Raw genomic sequence first — 17,087 nt, forward strand, 5'->3', positions numbered from 1 at the left:
GCATTTACAATATTCATTGATTTTTGCCATTGAAAAACGTCCAGAAATGTTTGAAGCTACTGACTGAATGAAAGGAGCTGGCATCTCACTTTGAATCTTCTTTATCATGCTAGGATTAGCAGGAAAAAGCAAAAAATTTCAGAATTGCACCTTGCAATGTGGAGATATTACTGTTTGTGCATTTACAATATTCATTGATTTTTGCCATTGAAAAACATCATGTTATTCATATACCAGAAATGTTTGAAGCTACTGACTGAATGAAAAGAGCTGGCATCTCACTCTCTTTGAATCTTCTTTATCATGCTAGGATTAGCAGGAAAAAGCAAAAAATTTCAGAATTGCACCTTGCAATATGGAGATATTACTGTTTGTGCATTTACAATATTCATTGATTTTTGCCATTGAAAAACATCATGTTATTCATATACCAGAAATGTTTGAAGCTACTGACTGAATGAAAAGAGCTGGCATATCACTCTCTTTGAATCTTCTTTATCATGCTAAGAGGAGCAGGAAAAAGCAAAAAATTTCAGAATTGCACCTTGCAATGCGGAGATATTACTGTTTGTGCATTTACAATATTCATTGATTTTTGCCATTGAAAAACGTCCAGAAATGTTTGAAGCTACTGACTGAATGAAAAGAGCTGGCATCTCACTCTCTTTGAATCTTCTTTATCATGCTAGGATTAGCAGGAAAAAGCAAAAAATTTCAGAATTGCACCTTGCAATGCGGAGTTATTACTGTTTGTGCATTTACAATATTCATTGATTTTTGCCATTGAAAAACGTCCAGAAATGTTTGAAGCTACTGACTGAATGAAAGGAGCTGGCATCTCACTCTCTTTGAATCTTCTTTATCATGCTAGGATTAGCAGGAAAAAGCAAAAAATTTCAGAATTGCACCTTGCAATGCGGAGAAATTATTGTTTGTGCATTTACAATATTCATTGATTTTTGCCATTGAAAAACATCATGTTATTCATATACCAGAAATGTTTGAAGCTACTGACTGAATGAAAGGAGCTGGCATCTCACTCTCTTTGAATCTTCTTTATCATGCTAGGATTAGCAGGAAAAAGCAAAAAATTTCAGAATTGCACCTTGCAATGCGGAGATATTACTGTTTGTGCATTTACAATATTCATTGATTTTTGCCATTGAAAAACGTCCAGAAATGTTTGAAGCTACTGACTGAATGAAAGGAGCTGGCATCTCACTCTCTTTGAATCTTCTTTATCATGCTAGGATTAGCAGGAAAAAGCAAAAAATTTCAGAATTGCACCTTGCAATGCGGAGATATTACTGTTTGTGCATTTACAATATTCATTGATTTTTGCCATTGAAAAACATCATGTTATTCATATACCAGAAATGTTTGAAGCTACTGACTGAATGAAAAGAGCTGGCATCTCACTCTCTTTGAATCTTCTTTATCATGCTAGGATTAGCAGGAAAAAGCAAAAAATTTCAGAATTGCACCTTGCAATGCGGAGAAATTACTGTTTGTGCATTTACAATATTCATTGATTTTTGCCATTGAAAAACGTCCAGAAATGTTTGCAGCTACTGACTGAATGAAAGGAGCTGGCATCTCACTCTCTTTGAATCTTCTTTATCATGCTAGGATTAGCAGGAAAAAGCAAAAAATTTCAGAATTGCACCTTGCAATGCGGAGAAATTACTGTTTGTGCATTTACAATATTCATTGATTTTTGCCATTGAAAAATATCATGTTATTCATATACCAGAAATGTTTGAAGCTACTGACTGAATGAAAAGAGCTGGCATCTCACTCTCTTTGAATCTTCTTTATCATGCTAGGATTAGCAGGAAAAAGCAAAAAATTTCAGAATTGCACCTTGCAATGCGGAGATATTACTGTTTGTGCATTTACAATATTCATTGATTTTTGCCATTGAAAAACATCATGTTATTCATATACCAGAAATGTTTGAAGCTACTGACTGAATGAAAAGAGCTGGCATCTCACTCTCTTTGAATCTTCTTTATCATGCTAGGATTAGCAGGAAAAAGCAAAAAATTTCAGAATTGCACCTTGCAATGCGGAGATATTACTGTTTGTGCATTTACAATATTCATTGATTTTTGCCATTGAAAAACGTCCAGAAATGTTTGAATCTACTGCCTGAATGAAAAGAGCTGGCATCTCACTCTCTTTGAATCTTCTTTATCATGCTAGGATTAGCAGGAAAAAGCAAAAAATTTCAGAATTGCACCTTGCAATGCGGAGATATTACTGTTTGTGCATTTACAATATTCATTGATTTTTGCCATTGAAAAACGTCCAGAAATGTTTGAAGCTACTGACTGAATGAAAGGAGCTGGCATCTCACTCTCTTTGAATCTTCTTTATCATGCTAGGATTAGCAGGAAAAAGCAAAAAATTTCAGAATTGCACCTTGCAATGCGGAGAAATTACTGTTTGTGCATTTACAATATTCATTGATTTTTGCCATTGAAAAACATCATGTTATTCATATACCAGAAATGTTTGAAGCTACTGACTGAATGAAAGGAGCTGGCATCTCACTCTCTTTGAATCTTCTTTATCATGCTAGGATTAGCAGGAAAAAGCAAAAAATTTCAGAATTGCACCTTGCAATGCGGAGACATTACTGTTTGTGCATTAACAATATTCATTGATTTTTGCCATTGAAAAACGTCCAGAAATGTTTGAAGCTACTGACTGAATGAAAGGAGCTGGCATCTCACTCTCTTTGAATCTTCTTTATCATGCTAGGATTAGCAGGAAAAAGCTAAAAATTTCAGAATTGCACCTTGCAATGCGGAGATATTACTGTTTGTGCATTTACAATATTCATTGATGTTTGCCATTGAAAAACGTCCAGAAATGTTTGAAGCTACTGACTGAATGAAAAGAGCTGGCATCTCACTCTCTTTGAATCTTCTTTATCATGCTAGGATTAGCAGGAAAAAGCAAAAAATTTCAGAATTGCACCTTGCAATGCGGAGATATTACTGTTTGTGCATTTACAATATTCATTGATTTTTGCCATTGAAAAACGTCCAGAAATGTTTGAAGCTACTGACTGAATGAAAAGAGCTGGCATCTCACTCTCTTTGAATCTTCTTTATCATGCTAGGATTAGCAGGAAAAAGCAAAAAATTTCAGAATTGCACCTTGCAATGCGGAGATATTACTGTTTGTGCATTTACAATATTCATTGATTTTTGCCATTGAAAAACATCATGTTATTCATATACCAGAAATGTTTGAAGCTACTGACTGAATGAAAAGAGCTGGCATCTCACTCTCTTTGAATCTTCTTTATCATGCTAGGATTAGCAGGAAAAAGCAAAAAATTTCAGAATTGCACCTTGCAATGCGGAGATATTACTGTTTGTGCATTTACAATATTCATTGATTTTTGCCATTGAAAAACGTCCAGAAATGTTTGAAGCTACTGACTGAATGAAAAGAGCTGGCATCTCACTCTTTGAATCTTCTTTATCATGCTAGGATTAGCAGGAAAAAGCAAAAAATTTCAGAATTGCACCTTGCAATGCGGAGATATTACTGTTTGTGCATTTACAATATTCATTGATTTTTGCCATTGAAAAACATCATGTTATTCATATACCAGAAATGTTTGAAGCTACTGACTGAATGAAAAGAGCTGGCATCTCACTCTCTTTGAATCTTCTTTATCATGCTAAGAGGAGCAGGAAAAAGCAAAAAATTTCAGAATTGCACCTTGCAATGTGGAGATATTACTGTTTGTGCATTTACAATATTCATTGATTTTTGCCATTGAAAAACATCATGTTATTCATATACCAGAAATGTTTGAAGCTACTGACTGAATGAAAAGAGCTGGCATCTCACTCTCTTTGAATCTTCTTTATCATGCTAGGATTAGCAGGAAAAAGCAAAAAATTTCAGAATTGCACCTTGCAATGCGGAGAAATTACTGTTTGTGCATTTACAATATTCATTGATTTTTGCCATTGAAAAACGTCCAGAAATGTTTGAAGCTACTGACTGAATGAAAAGAGCTGGCATCTCACTCTCTTTGAATCTTCTTTATCATGCTAAGAGGAGCAGGAAAAAGCAAAAAATTTCAGAATTGCACCGTGCAATGCGGAGATATTACTGTTTGTGCATTTAAATATTCATTGATTTTTGCCATTGAAAAACGTCCAGAAATGTTTGAAGCTACTGACTGAATGAAAAGAGCTGGCATCTCACTCTCTTTGAATCTTCTTTATCATGCTAGGATTAGCAGGAAAAAGCAAAAAATTTCAGAATTGCACCTTGCAATGCGGAGATATTACTGTTTGTGCATTTACAATATTCATTGATTTTTGCCATTTAAAAACATCATGTTATTCATATACCAGAAATGTTTGAAGCCACTGACTGAATGAAAAGAGCTGGCATCTCACTCTCTTTGAATCTTCTTTATCATGCTAGGATTAGCAGGAAAAAGCAAAAAATTTCAGAATTGCACCTTGCAATGCGGAGACATTACTGTTTGTGCATTTACAATATTCATTGATTTTTGCCATTGAAAAACGTCCAGAAATGTTTGAAGCTACTGACTGAATGAAAAGAGCTGGCATCTCACTCTCTTTGAATCTTCTTTATCATGCTAGGATTAGCAGGAAAAAGCAAAAAATTTCAGAATTGCACCTTGCAATGTGGAGATATTACTGTTTGTGAATTTACAATATTCATTGATTTTTGCCATTGAAAAACGTCCAGAAATGTTTGAAGCTACTGACTGAATGAAAAGAGCTGGCATCTCACTCTCTTTGAATCTTCTTTATCATGCTAGGATTAGCAGGAAAAAGCAAAAAATTTCAGAATTGCACCTTGCAATGTGGAGATATTACTGTTTGTGCATTTACAATATTCATTGATTTTTGCCATTGAAAAACATCATGTTATTCATATACCAGAAATGTTTGATGCTACTGACTGAATGAAAAGAGCTGGCATCTCACTCTCTTTGAATCTTCTTTATCATGCTAGGATTAGCAGGAAAAAGCAAAAAATTTCAGAATTGCACCTTGCAATGCGGAGATATTACTGTTTGTGCATTTACAATATTCATTGATTTTTGCCATTGAAAAACGTCCAGAAATGTTTGAAGCTACTGACTGAATGAAAAGAGCTGGCATCTCACTCTCTTTGAATCTTCTTTATCATGCTAGGATTAGCAGGAAAAAGCAAAAAATTTCAGAATTGCACCTTGCAATGCGGAGATATTACTGTTTGTGCATTTACAATATTCATTGATTTTTGCCATTGAAAAACGTCCAGAAATGTTTGAAGCTACTGACTGAATGAAAAGAGCTGGCATCTCACTCTCTTTGAATCTTCTTTATCATGCTAGGATTAGCAGGAAAAAGCAAAAAATTTCAGAATTGCACCTTGCAATGCGGAGATATTACTGTTTGTGCATTTACAATATTCATTGATTTTTTCCATTGAAAAACGTCCAGAAATGTTTGAAGCTACTGACTGAATGAAAAGAGCTGGCATCTCACTCTCTTTGAATCTTCTTTATCATGCTAGGATTAGCAGGAAAAAGCAAAAAATTTCAGAATTGCACCTTGCAATGCGGAGATATTACTGTTTGTGCATTTACAATATTCATTGATTTTTGCCATTGAAAAACATCATGTTATTCATATACCAGAAATGTTTGAAGCTACTGACTGAATGAAAAGAGCTGGCATCTCACTCTCTTTGAATCTTCTTTATCATGCTAGGATTAGCAGGAAAAAGCAAAAAATTTCAGAATTGCACCTTGCAATGCGGAGATATTACTGTTTGTGCATTTACAATATTCATTGATTTTTGCCATTGAAAAACGTCCAGAAATGTTTGAAGCTACTGACTGAATGAAAAGAGCTGGCATCTCACTCTCTTTGAATCTTCTTTATCATGCTAGGATTAGCAGGAAAAAGCAAAAAATTTCAGAATTGCACCTTGCAATGCGGAGATATTACTGTTTGTGCATTTACAATATTCATTGATTTTTGCCATTGAAAAACGTCCACAAATGTTTGAAGCTACTGACTGAATGAAAAGAGCTGGCATCTCACTCTTTGAATCTTCTTTATCATGCTAGGATTAGCAGGAAAAAGCAAAAAATTTCAGAATTGCACCTTGCAATGCGGAGATATTACTGTTTGTGCATTTACAATATTCATTGATTTTTGCCATTGAAAAACATCATGTTATTCATATACCAGAAATGTTTGAAGCTACTGACTGAATGAAAAGAGCTGGCATCTCACTCTCTTTGAATCTTCTTTATCATGCTAAGAGGAGCAGGAAAAAGCAAAAAATTTCAGAATTGCACCTTGCAATGTGGAGATATTACTGTTTGTGCATTTACAATATTCATTGATTTTTGCCATTGAAAAACATCATGTTATTCATATACCAGAAATGTTTGAAGCTACTGACTGAATGAAAAGAGCTGGCATCTCACTCTCTTTGAATCTTCTTTATCATGCTAGGATTAGCAGGAAAAAGCAAAAAATTTCAGAATTGCACCTTGCAATGCGGAGAAATTACTGTTTGTGCATTTACAATATTCATTGATTTTTGCCATTGAAAAACGTCCAGAAATGTTTGAAGCTACTAACTGAATGAAAAGAGCTGGCATCTCACTCTCTTTGAATCTTCTTTATCATGCTAAGAGGAGCAGGAAAAAGCAAAAAATTTCAGAATTGCACCTTGCAATGCGGAGATATTACTGTTTGTGCATTTAAATATTCATTGATTTTTGCCATTGAAAAACGTCCAGAAATGTTTGAAGCTACTGACTGAATGAAAAGAGCTGGCATCTCACTCTCTTTGAATCTTCTTTATCATGCTAGGATTAGCAGGAAAAAGCAAAAAATTTCAGAATTGCACCTTGCAATGCGGAGATATTACTGTTTGTGCATTTACAATATTCATTGATTTTTGCCATTGAAAAACATCATGTTATTCATATACCAGAAATGTTTGAAGCTACTGACTGAATGAAAAGAGCTGGCATCTCACTCTCTTTGAATCTTCTTTATCATGCTAGGATTAGCAGGAAAAAGCAAAAAATTTCAGAATTGCACCTTGCAATGCGGAGACATTACTGTTTGTGCATTTACAATATTCATTGATTTTTGCCATTGAAAAACGTCCAGAAATGTTTGAAGCTACTGACTGAATGAAAAGAGCTGGCATCTCACTCTCTTTGAATCTTCTTTATCATGCTAGGATTAGCAGGAAAAAGCAAAAAATTTCAGAATTGCACCTTGCAATGTGGAGATATTACTGTTTGTGCATTTACAATATTCATTTATAGTTTATAGTTTATAGTTTATAAGGCCGAAAAAAGACAAGCGTCCATCCAGTTCAGCCTATTTCTTGTGCACTGCAGCTATTCCGCAGCGTTGATCCAGGGGAACGCAAAAAAAAAACAAAAAACAAAACAAAAAAAAAAAAACATGCGGTATAGGCCAATTGACATCATTGAGGAAAAAATTCACTTCCCGACACCAATCTGGATTAATTAACTATCACTAAGCATAAGATGTAATTTTATTGTTCTCAAGAAAGGCATGCAGGCCTCTCTTGAACTCATTAAGTGAGTTGGACATCACCACTTCCTCTCCCAGAGAGTTCCAGAGTCTCACGGCTCTGACCGTAAAGAATCCCCTTCTATGCTGGTGCAGGAACCTCCTTTCCTCTAGACGCATAGTGTGCCCCCTCATCTTTGTCACCATCCTTGGTATAAACAGGTCATGGGAGAGATCTCTGTACTGCCCCCTGATGTATTTATACATGTTTATGAGGTCTCCCCTAAGCCTTCTCTTTTCCAACGTAAATAGGCCTAATTTTGACAACCTCTCTGGGTATTCTAGTCCCTCCATTCCCTTTATTACCTTAGTCGCCCTCCTTTGTACCCTCTCTAGCTCCAATATGTCTTTCCTGAGCACCGGAGCCTAGAACTATGCACAATATTCTAAGTGCAGCCTTACCAGCGCTTTATACAGAGGAAGAACAATGTTCTCATCATATGCCCCTATTCCTCTTCTGATGCATGCCATGACTCTATTTGCCTTCGCAGCTGCTGCCTGACACTGGGCACTCCAATTTAATTTGCTATTAACCAAGACGCCCAGGTCCTTCTCCATGTCAGATTTCCCCAACGGTTTCCCATTTAATATGTATGGGTGACTGCTGTTTTTCTTTCCCATGTGCATGACCTTACATTTATCGGCATTGAACCCCATTTGCCATTTTTTGGCCCACCTCCCCAATTTATCTAAATCCTCCTGTAGCTGTGCCCTATCCTCATCTGTGTTAACTACTTTACAAAGTTTAGTATCATCTGCAAATATTGCTATTTTACTATGCAACCCTTCCACTAGATCATTAATAAATATATTAAATAATATAGGGCCCAAGACAGACCCTTGAGGCACTCCGCTAGTAACCCTGACACACCCTGAGCTTACTCCATTGATAACCACCCTCTGCTTTCTATCACTCAGCCAACTATTTACCCACTTACACACATTATCCCCCAGACCAAGCATTCTCATTTTATATACCAACCTTTTGTGTGGCACGGTATCAAACGCTTTGGAGAAGTCAAGGTATACAACATCCACTGACTCTCCCCGGTCCAGCTGTGAGCTCACCTCCTCGTAGAAGGCAATCAGGTTTGTTTGGCAGGAGCGATCTCTCATGAATCCATGTTGATATGGAGTTAGACAGTTATTATCATTAAGATATTCTACAATAGCATCTCTAAGAAATCCTTCAAACAATTTACCCACAACAGACGTTAAGCTGACTGGTCTATAGTTCCCAGGGTCACTTTTAGACCCCTTTTTGAATATTGGTACCACATTTGCTTGGCGCCAGTCTAGTGGGGCAGTCCCTGTCCATAAAGAGTGTTTGAATATAAGATACAGCGGTCTGTCTATCACATTACTTAATTCTTTTAGTACCCGGGGGTGTATGTCATCTGGGCCTGGTGACTTGTCTATTTTGATATTATTTAGGCGTTTCTGAACTTCCTCCTGGGTTAGGTGGGTGATATTTAGCGGAGGGTTTACTTTATCACTTTGCATTTCCTCCGATAAATTGTTTTCTTTTGTGAAAACAGTGGAGAAGAAGCTATTGAGCAGGTTTGCTTTACCCTCATCGCCCTCTATGATTTTACCCAGGTTATTTTTCAATGGGCCAACTCCATCAGTTTTAATCCTTTTACTGTTTATATAGTTAAAGAACAGTTTGGGATTCGTTTTACTTTCCTTGGCAATTAGTCTCTCTGTCTCCTCTTTTGCTATTCTTATTTGTTTCTTACAGATTTTGTTTTTTTCCCTATAAGATATTAGCGCTTCCTCGCTGCCTTCTTGTTTAAGTTTACCGAAAGCCCTTTTTTTGTTTTTCATTGCCCTCTTGACTTCCTTATTTAGCCACATTGGCTTCCTCCTATTCCTAGCCCTTTTATTCCCATAAGGTATGTACCTTCTACAGTGACTATGTAGGACTGTTTTGAAAATTTCCCATTTTCTATCCGTGCTCCTATTACTGAAGATACTATCCCAGTCTATAAGGTGAAGGGCATCTCTTAGCTGATCAAACTTTGCCCTCCTGAAGTTCAGTGTTTTTGTGACTCCCTTGCTGGGCACCCTACTGAAGCACATGTGGAATTGTATAATGTTGTGGTCACTATTTCCCAGGTGCCCCCCAACCTGCACCTCAGTTATTCTGTCTGGCCTGTTAGTTAATATTAAGTCTAAAAGGGCCGTCCCTCTAGTTGGTTCCTGCACAAGTTGTGACAAATAATTGTCTTTGATAATTGACAGAAACCTGTTTCCTTTCTGAGATCTACAGCTTTCGGTTTCCCAGTCTATATCGGGGTAGTTGAAGTCCCCCATAATAATCACCTCGTTATTTTTTGCTACTTCGTCTATTTGTCTCATTAATAGACTTTCCGTGGCTTCTGCTATATTTGGTGGTTTATAACAGACTCCTATGATAATTTTATTATTGTTTTTTGCCCCATGTATTTCCACCCATAAGGACTCGACCTCCTCATTTCCCTCCCATACATCCTCCCGTATTGTAGGCTTTAGACACGTCTTTACATATAGACAGACTCCACCCCCTTTCCGATTTCTTCGATCCCTTCTAAACAGACTGTAACCCTGTAAGTTAACTGCCCAGTCATAGCTTTCATCCAACCATGTCTCGGTTATTCCCACTATGTCATAGTTACCTGTAGATATTTCTGCTTCCAGTTCATCCATCTTGTTTGTCAGGCTCCTGGCATTTGCTAGCACGCAGTTTACACGATTTTGTTTTGTTCCAATCTTCTCCCTGTGGATTGTATTAGAAATTTTCTTACCTTCCTTCCAAGTATCTTGTCTTGGACCTTCTTTGTCGCACTTCATATCTTTCATTAGTATGTCCTCTGGTTGCATGTTCGTGTCCGGCGTTTTTCTTCCCATCCCCTCTTCTTCTAGTTTAACACAAATATATCTGTTTAAAATATTCTGGTGTAGGCCAGATAACTAGAACTGTGGTTTTCCTCTTCCATGGTTCAAATCTGAGTGTAATCCACCTTTTTGAATAAAAAAACAGTAATGGTATCTCCTTTACTGTTCAGGCACAAATATATCTGTTTAAAAGATTCTGGTGTAGGCCAGATAACTAGAAGTTTGGTTTTGCAGTTCCACGGTTCAAACATGTGTATTATGCAGCTTTTGGCCTTTCTTACATAAAAAAAACAGTAATAGTGTCTCCCTGACTGTTCAGACACAAGTATATCTGTTTAAAAGATTCTGGTGTAGGCTAGAGAAATAGAACTGTGGTTTTGCAGTTCCACGGTTCAAACATGTGTATTATGCAGCTTTTGGCCTTTTTTACATAAAAAAAACAGTAATAGTGTCTCCCTGACTGTTCAGACACAAATATATCTGTTTAAAAGATTCTAGTGTAGGCCAGATAACTAGAAGTTTGGTTTTGCAGTTCCATGGTTCAAATCTCTGTATTATGCAACTTTTGCCCTTTTTTACATAAAAAAACAGCAATAGTGTCTCCCTGACTGTTCAGACACAAATATATTTGTTTAAAATATTCTGGTGTAGGCCAGATAACTAGAACTGTGGTTTTCTTCTTCCATGGTTTAAATCTGGGTGTAATCCACCTTTTTTCACAAAAAAACAGTAATAGTGTCTCCCTGACTGTTCAGACACAAATATATCTGTTTAAAAGAGTCTGGTGTAGGCCAGATAACTAGAAGTTTTGTTTTGCAGTTCCACGGTTCAAATCTCTGTATTATGCAGCTTTTGGCCTTTTTTACATAAAAAAAACAGTAATAGTGTCTCCCTGACTCTCAGACATAAATATATCTGTTTAAAATATTCTCGTGTAGGCCAGATAACTAGAACTGTGGTTTTCCTCTTCCATGGTTCAAATCTGGGTGTAATCCACCTTTTTGCATAAAAAAAACAGTAATAGTGTCTCCCTGACTGTTGAGACACAAATATATCTGTATAAAAGATTCTGGTGTAGGCCAGAGAAATAGAACTGTGGTTTTCCTCTTCCACGGTTCGAATCTTTGTATTATGAAGCTTTTGGCCTTTTTTACATAAAAAAACAGTAATAGTGTCTCCCTGACTGTTCAGGCACAAATATATCTGTTTAAAAGAGTCTGGTGTAGGCCAGATAACTAGAAGTTTGGTTTTGCAGTTCCATGGTTGAAATCTCTGTATTATGCAGCTTTTGGCCTTTTTTACATAAAAAAACAGTAATAGTGTCTCCCTGACTGTTCAGACACAAATATATCTGTTTAAAATATTCTGGTGTAGGCCAGATAACTAGAACTGTGGTTTTCCTCTTCCATGGTTCAAATCTGGGTGTAATCCACCTTTTTGCATAAAAAAAAACAGTAATAGTGTCTACCTGACTGTTCAGACACAAATATATCTGTGTAAAAGATTCTGGTGTAGGCCAGAGAAATAGAACTGTGGTTTTCCTCTTCCACGGTTCTAATCTCCTTTTTATTACCCTTTTTCCATTGATAGTGCGAGTGTAAGCTATTTTACTTCATATATAATGGGCAAGGCGCATGGCAAGGGACGTGGAACGGAACGTTCTGGTGATGGTGCGTGTATAGGACAGGGCCGTGGCCAAGGTGAAAATGTGCCACAACCAACAGCCACATCTTCTCGCTCCCACTTCTTGACCGAATTACTAGGGAAGCACACAACAACACCAGTATTGTGAACTGATCAGTGTGGACAGGTTATTAATTGGATAGCAGATAATACTTCCAGTTACCTGGGTACCACCACCTCCGGTCTGTCATTCACGCGGTCAAATTTTAGTAGCCGTGAGTCTCGACCACATACTCCTCCTCACCCTGATGCTCCTTCCTCCCACCATGCCGAATGTCGTCAGACAGCAACTGATCCCACACTTGGACACTCTGAAGGGCTGTTCACTGGTACATTTCCATATTTGTGCCCCTCGCCTGCTCCGCTTGAAGTGGTGGAAGAGGAGATCCCATGTAGCGATGCCCAAATATTTGAACAGCCACGGCCAGAGGAAGTCGACGCTGGCAATTTGTCACAAGAGGTGGACGATGACGTGACACAATTGCCACAAAGTGAGGAGGAGGATCGTGGTGCGCAAGTGGAAGACGAGGAGGTGGTGGATGATCTAGTAACTGACCCAACGTGGCAGGAGGACACACAGAGTGAGGCCAGCAGCACACAGGGGGAGGGAGGCAGAGTACCCCAACAGGCAGGAAGAAGCAGTGTGGTGGCCGCACACAGAAGGCGGGCAACAGTTGCAAGTAACACCAACACGAGGGACGTTGCCAGTACAACCGCTAGGTCTTACAGAGTCTGGAATTTTATTAAAGACTCTGCTGACAACCCCAAAAAGGCCATTTGTACCACCTGCCATGCGAGCATCAGCAGGGGTGACAAAACTACCAGCCTGACCACCACCAGCATGATCAGGCACATGGCAGCAAAGGACCCGACTTTGTGGGTTGAACCCCAGGGTCCACGACCAGTGTCAGCAGGTGTCACCACTGCTTCTTCCGCTGTTGTGCGTGGAAGAGAACCCCTTGTTGTGCGTGGAAGGCAATCCCCTGTCCATACTGCATGCAAAGATGCCCCATCCTCTCTGTCTTCACTTGTTATGGCAGTTTCTCAAGAAACAGCATCAACGTCCACGTCCACATCCCACCGCAGCGTTCAACTGTCCATATCCCAGAGCTTTGAACGAAAGCGCAAATTTGCAGCCAACGCCCCACAGGCCACAGTCCTAAATTCGCACATTTCACGACTGCTTGCTTTGGAAATGCTGCCTTTTAGACGGAATCCTTCTGCAATCTTATGGCGGTGGCCGTCCCTCAGTACTCGGTCCCCAGCCGACACTATTTTGCCTGGTGTGCCATCCCCGCACTACACAAGCATGTGTCCCAAAACATCTGCCATGCCCTCAACAACGCAGTTACTGGGAGAGTCCACCTGACAACGGACACGTGGACAAGTGCCTGTAGCCAGGCATGGTACATCTCCCTGACGGCACACTGGGTAAACATAGTGGAAGCCGGGACCCAGTCGGACCTTGGGACGGAACACATCCTCCCCACACTGAGGATTGCGGGCCCTATGTTTCTTAAATCGTACCCCGAGTTGCCAGATAAGCTCGTCAAAGTACGTCGTCTGTCAACTCATTTTTGCAAGTTGGCTACAGCTTCCGCCACCCTTGCTGTGTTGCAGCAGCGTTTGCAGCTTCCAGCACACCGACTGGTGTGTGATGTCCCCACACATTGGAACTCTACCCTCCACATGTTGCAAAGGATTTGTGAGCAGAAGAGAGAAGTTGTGGAGTACCAGCTGCAACAAGGCTGTCGATATTCAGGTCAGACTCCACACATAAGACCTCAGGAGTGGACCTGGATGTCTGACATATGTACCATCCTGAAAACACTATCAATATATATACTTTTACATTGTTCATATGTCCGCCATTTAAACTGTACTTCTATAGATATGACATGAGAACTATGTTATTAAAACATAGCATTTATTAATAGAATAGATAAAATTACATAAGAATCACAAAAGAAAAAAGGGAAGAGGCCCACATATATTCTCTCCCCCTCTGTCCATGAGAGCCATTTAATGACTTATTTTGTGGGATACTGTTATACTGTTACCAATAACACTTGTCAAAGATAACCAAATACTTGGTGTCTTAGGGACAATCTTTTGATTGTGTGCACCTTTTTATACTCCCGAGACTGATCTTCTCTGTTATGTGGGCCTCTTCCCTTTTTTCTTTTGTGATTCTTATGTAATTTTATCTATCCTATTAATAAATGCTTTGTTTTAATAATATAGTTCTCACCAAGATGGTGAGTGGCGATGACGCCATCATTAGCGTCAGCATCCCACTTGTCTGTCTTTTGCAACGCTCTCTGCAGAGAATTAAAGAGGAGGCATTGCAGCCAGAGTATGATGAGATGGATCAATAAGCCATAATGGGCGATTACACACAGCCCAGCCTCATCTCATCCCAACGTGCATTGGGGGACAATGAGGGAGAGGAGAAGGAGGAGGAAGAACAGGAGCTGGTATCATGCGCTGTAGACGGTAGTACCTGTACAACTGTCATACCGTCGGTTCAGCGTGGGTGGCCTGAGGACAGGGGTGAGGAGGAGGAGAGCATGGTCAGTCATCATCTTGGTGAGGGCACGGAAGTCTTGCCCGTTACCAGTCTGGCATGCATGGATGACTTTATGTTACGCTGCCTTAACTGTGACCCTCGCGTTGTCAAAATGTTGGGTGACAGTCATTACTGGTTGGTGACACTTTTAGACCCCCGCTACAAGGAGAACTTTCACTCTCTTATTACTGAGGTGGAGAGGTCTACAAAAATGTGGCAATACCAGAAGGCCATTGCTAAAGAACTGTTAAAAAAATTACCATCTGAACACGCTAGTGACAGAGGTCACAGTTCGTTGACCAACCAAGGCATACAGGCGAGAGAGACGCAACTCCAATCCAGCAGAGGCAGGGGAACACTGTCAGCATTCTGGGACAGTTTTCTGAGACTCGTCCAGCTTACAGGCCCTGAGGCGCGGGGCACTCTCACAAGGAGTGGAAAGTTTCAAAAGATGGTGAGGGAGTACCTTGCCGACCATACCAGCGTCCTCCGTGATTCCTCTGTGCCTTTTAATTATTGGGTATCCAAGCTGGACACTTGGAATGAACTCGCTCTGTATGCCTTGGAGGTCCTGGCCTGCCCTGCTGCTAGTGTGTTATCGGAGCGTGTTTTTAGTGCCGCTGGGGGAATTATAACTGATAAGCACACTCGCCTGTCAACTGACAATGCTGACAAGCTGACCCTTATCAAAATGAAGGGCTGGATTGGGCCAGACTTCTCATCACCACCAAATGACAGCAGAGTAACATAAAGTCAAATCCACTGTGTTATTTCGGGAGGTGTATTCCCATACACCGCTTCACACCCACACATGGGTATATGCTTACTCATTTCGGCTGTATTTTGCTATTCTCCTTATCCTCAGCCTCCACCACCATTATACCACCAGGGTTACCGTGGTCTGTGTTGCCAGCATTGCAAGTTCCTCCATCCTAATTTTTGGCAGCTTTTGCTTGGAAGGCATAGGCAAAGACTATCGGAGACCCACTCCCCAATAATGGGAATAATGTTTTGAATATACTGTACTGCATGGCTCTTGTTTGCCAGCATTGCAAGTTCCTATGTCCTAATTTTTGTCAGCTTTTGCTTGGAAGGCATAGGCAAAGACTATGGGAGACCCACTCCCCAATAATGGGAATAATGTTTTTAATATGCTGTACAGCATGGCTCTTGTAAGGGGCATGAAAACCGTCTTGTTAAACCACTCTGAACTCCACAGGTCTTCCAAGGGGCATTAAAACCGTCTTGTTAAGCTACTATGACCTCCACCACTCTTCCAAGGGGCATTAAAACTGTCTTGTTAAGCTACTGTGACCTCCACCACTCTTCCCAGGGGCATTGATATTGCCTTTTTATTCCACTGTGACCTCCACCGCTCTTCCAAGGGGCATTAAAACCGTCTTGTTAAGCTACTGCGACCTCCACCACTCTTCCAAGGGGCATTGATATTGTCTTTTTATTCCACTGTGACCTCCACGTCTCTTCCAAGGGGCATTAAAACCGTCTTGTTAAGCTACTGCAACCTCCACCGCTCTTCCAAGGGGCATTAAAACCGTCTTGTTAAGCTACTGCGACCTCCACCACTCTTCCAAGGGGAATTGATATTGTCTTTTTATTCCACTGTGACCTCCACGTCTCTTCCAAGGGGCATTTAAACCGTCTTGTTAAGCTACTGTGACCTCCACCACTCTTCCAAGGGGCATTGATATTGTCTTTTTATTCCACTGTGACCTTCATGTCTCTTCCAAGGGGCATTCAAACCGTCTTGTTAAGCTACTGTGACCTCCACGTCTCTTCCAAGGGGCATTAAAACCGACTTGTTAAACCACACTGAACTCCACAGCTCTTCCAACGGGCATTGAAATGTTGTTATTAATTAACTCTAACTTCCACGACTTTTTCAACGGGCATTACATTTCCTCCTAATTTTAGTCAGCTTTTGCTTTTCAATGCATAGGCGAACACTAAGGGAGACCCACTCCCCAATAATGGGTAGAATGCTTTTAGTACACTGTAATCCACGTCTGTTTCAAGGGGCATTGCACTTCCTCATAATTTTTGGAAAGCCTTCCATTCACTGCTTAGGCCAACAGTGGACAGGAGACCTAGTTGCTATAAATGGAAAAAACGGTTTAGTTAAGGCCCTCTGACCTCCATGTCACTTCCAAGGGGCATTGGAGTGCCTCGAAATTTTTGGTAGGCATTGCACTCACTGCATGCCCTATAACTGTGTAGCCGAACTGCTCCTTTTGATTACAGAAAATTATCCTACAAGACATGTGTGGTTGACTGGCCTGATATTGATGTGAATGGTCCCTGTTCCTCCTGCTCTT

The sequence above is a fragment of the Phyllobates terribilis genome, unplaced genomic scaffold (assembly GCF_046119375.1).
Source record: "Phyllobates terribilis strain yellow unplaced genomic scaffold, ASM4611937v1 Scaffold_5__5_contigs__length_657084704, whole genome shotgun sequence".
Lineage (NCBI taxonomy): Eukaryota > Metazoa > Chordata > Amphibia > Anura > Dendrobatidae > Phyllobates > Phyllobates terribilis.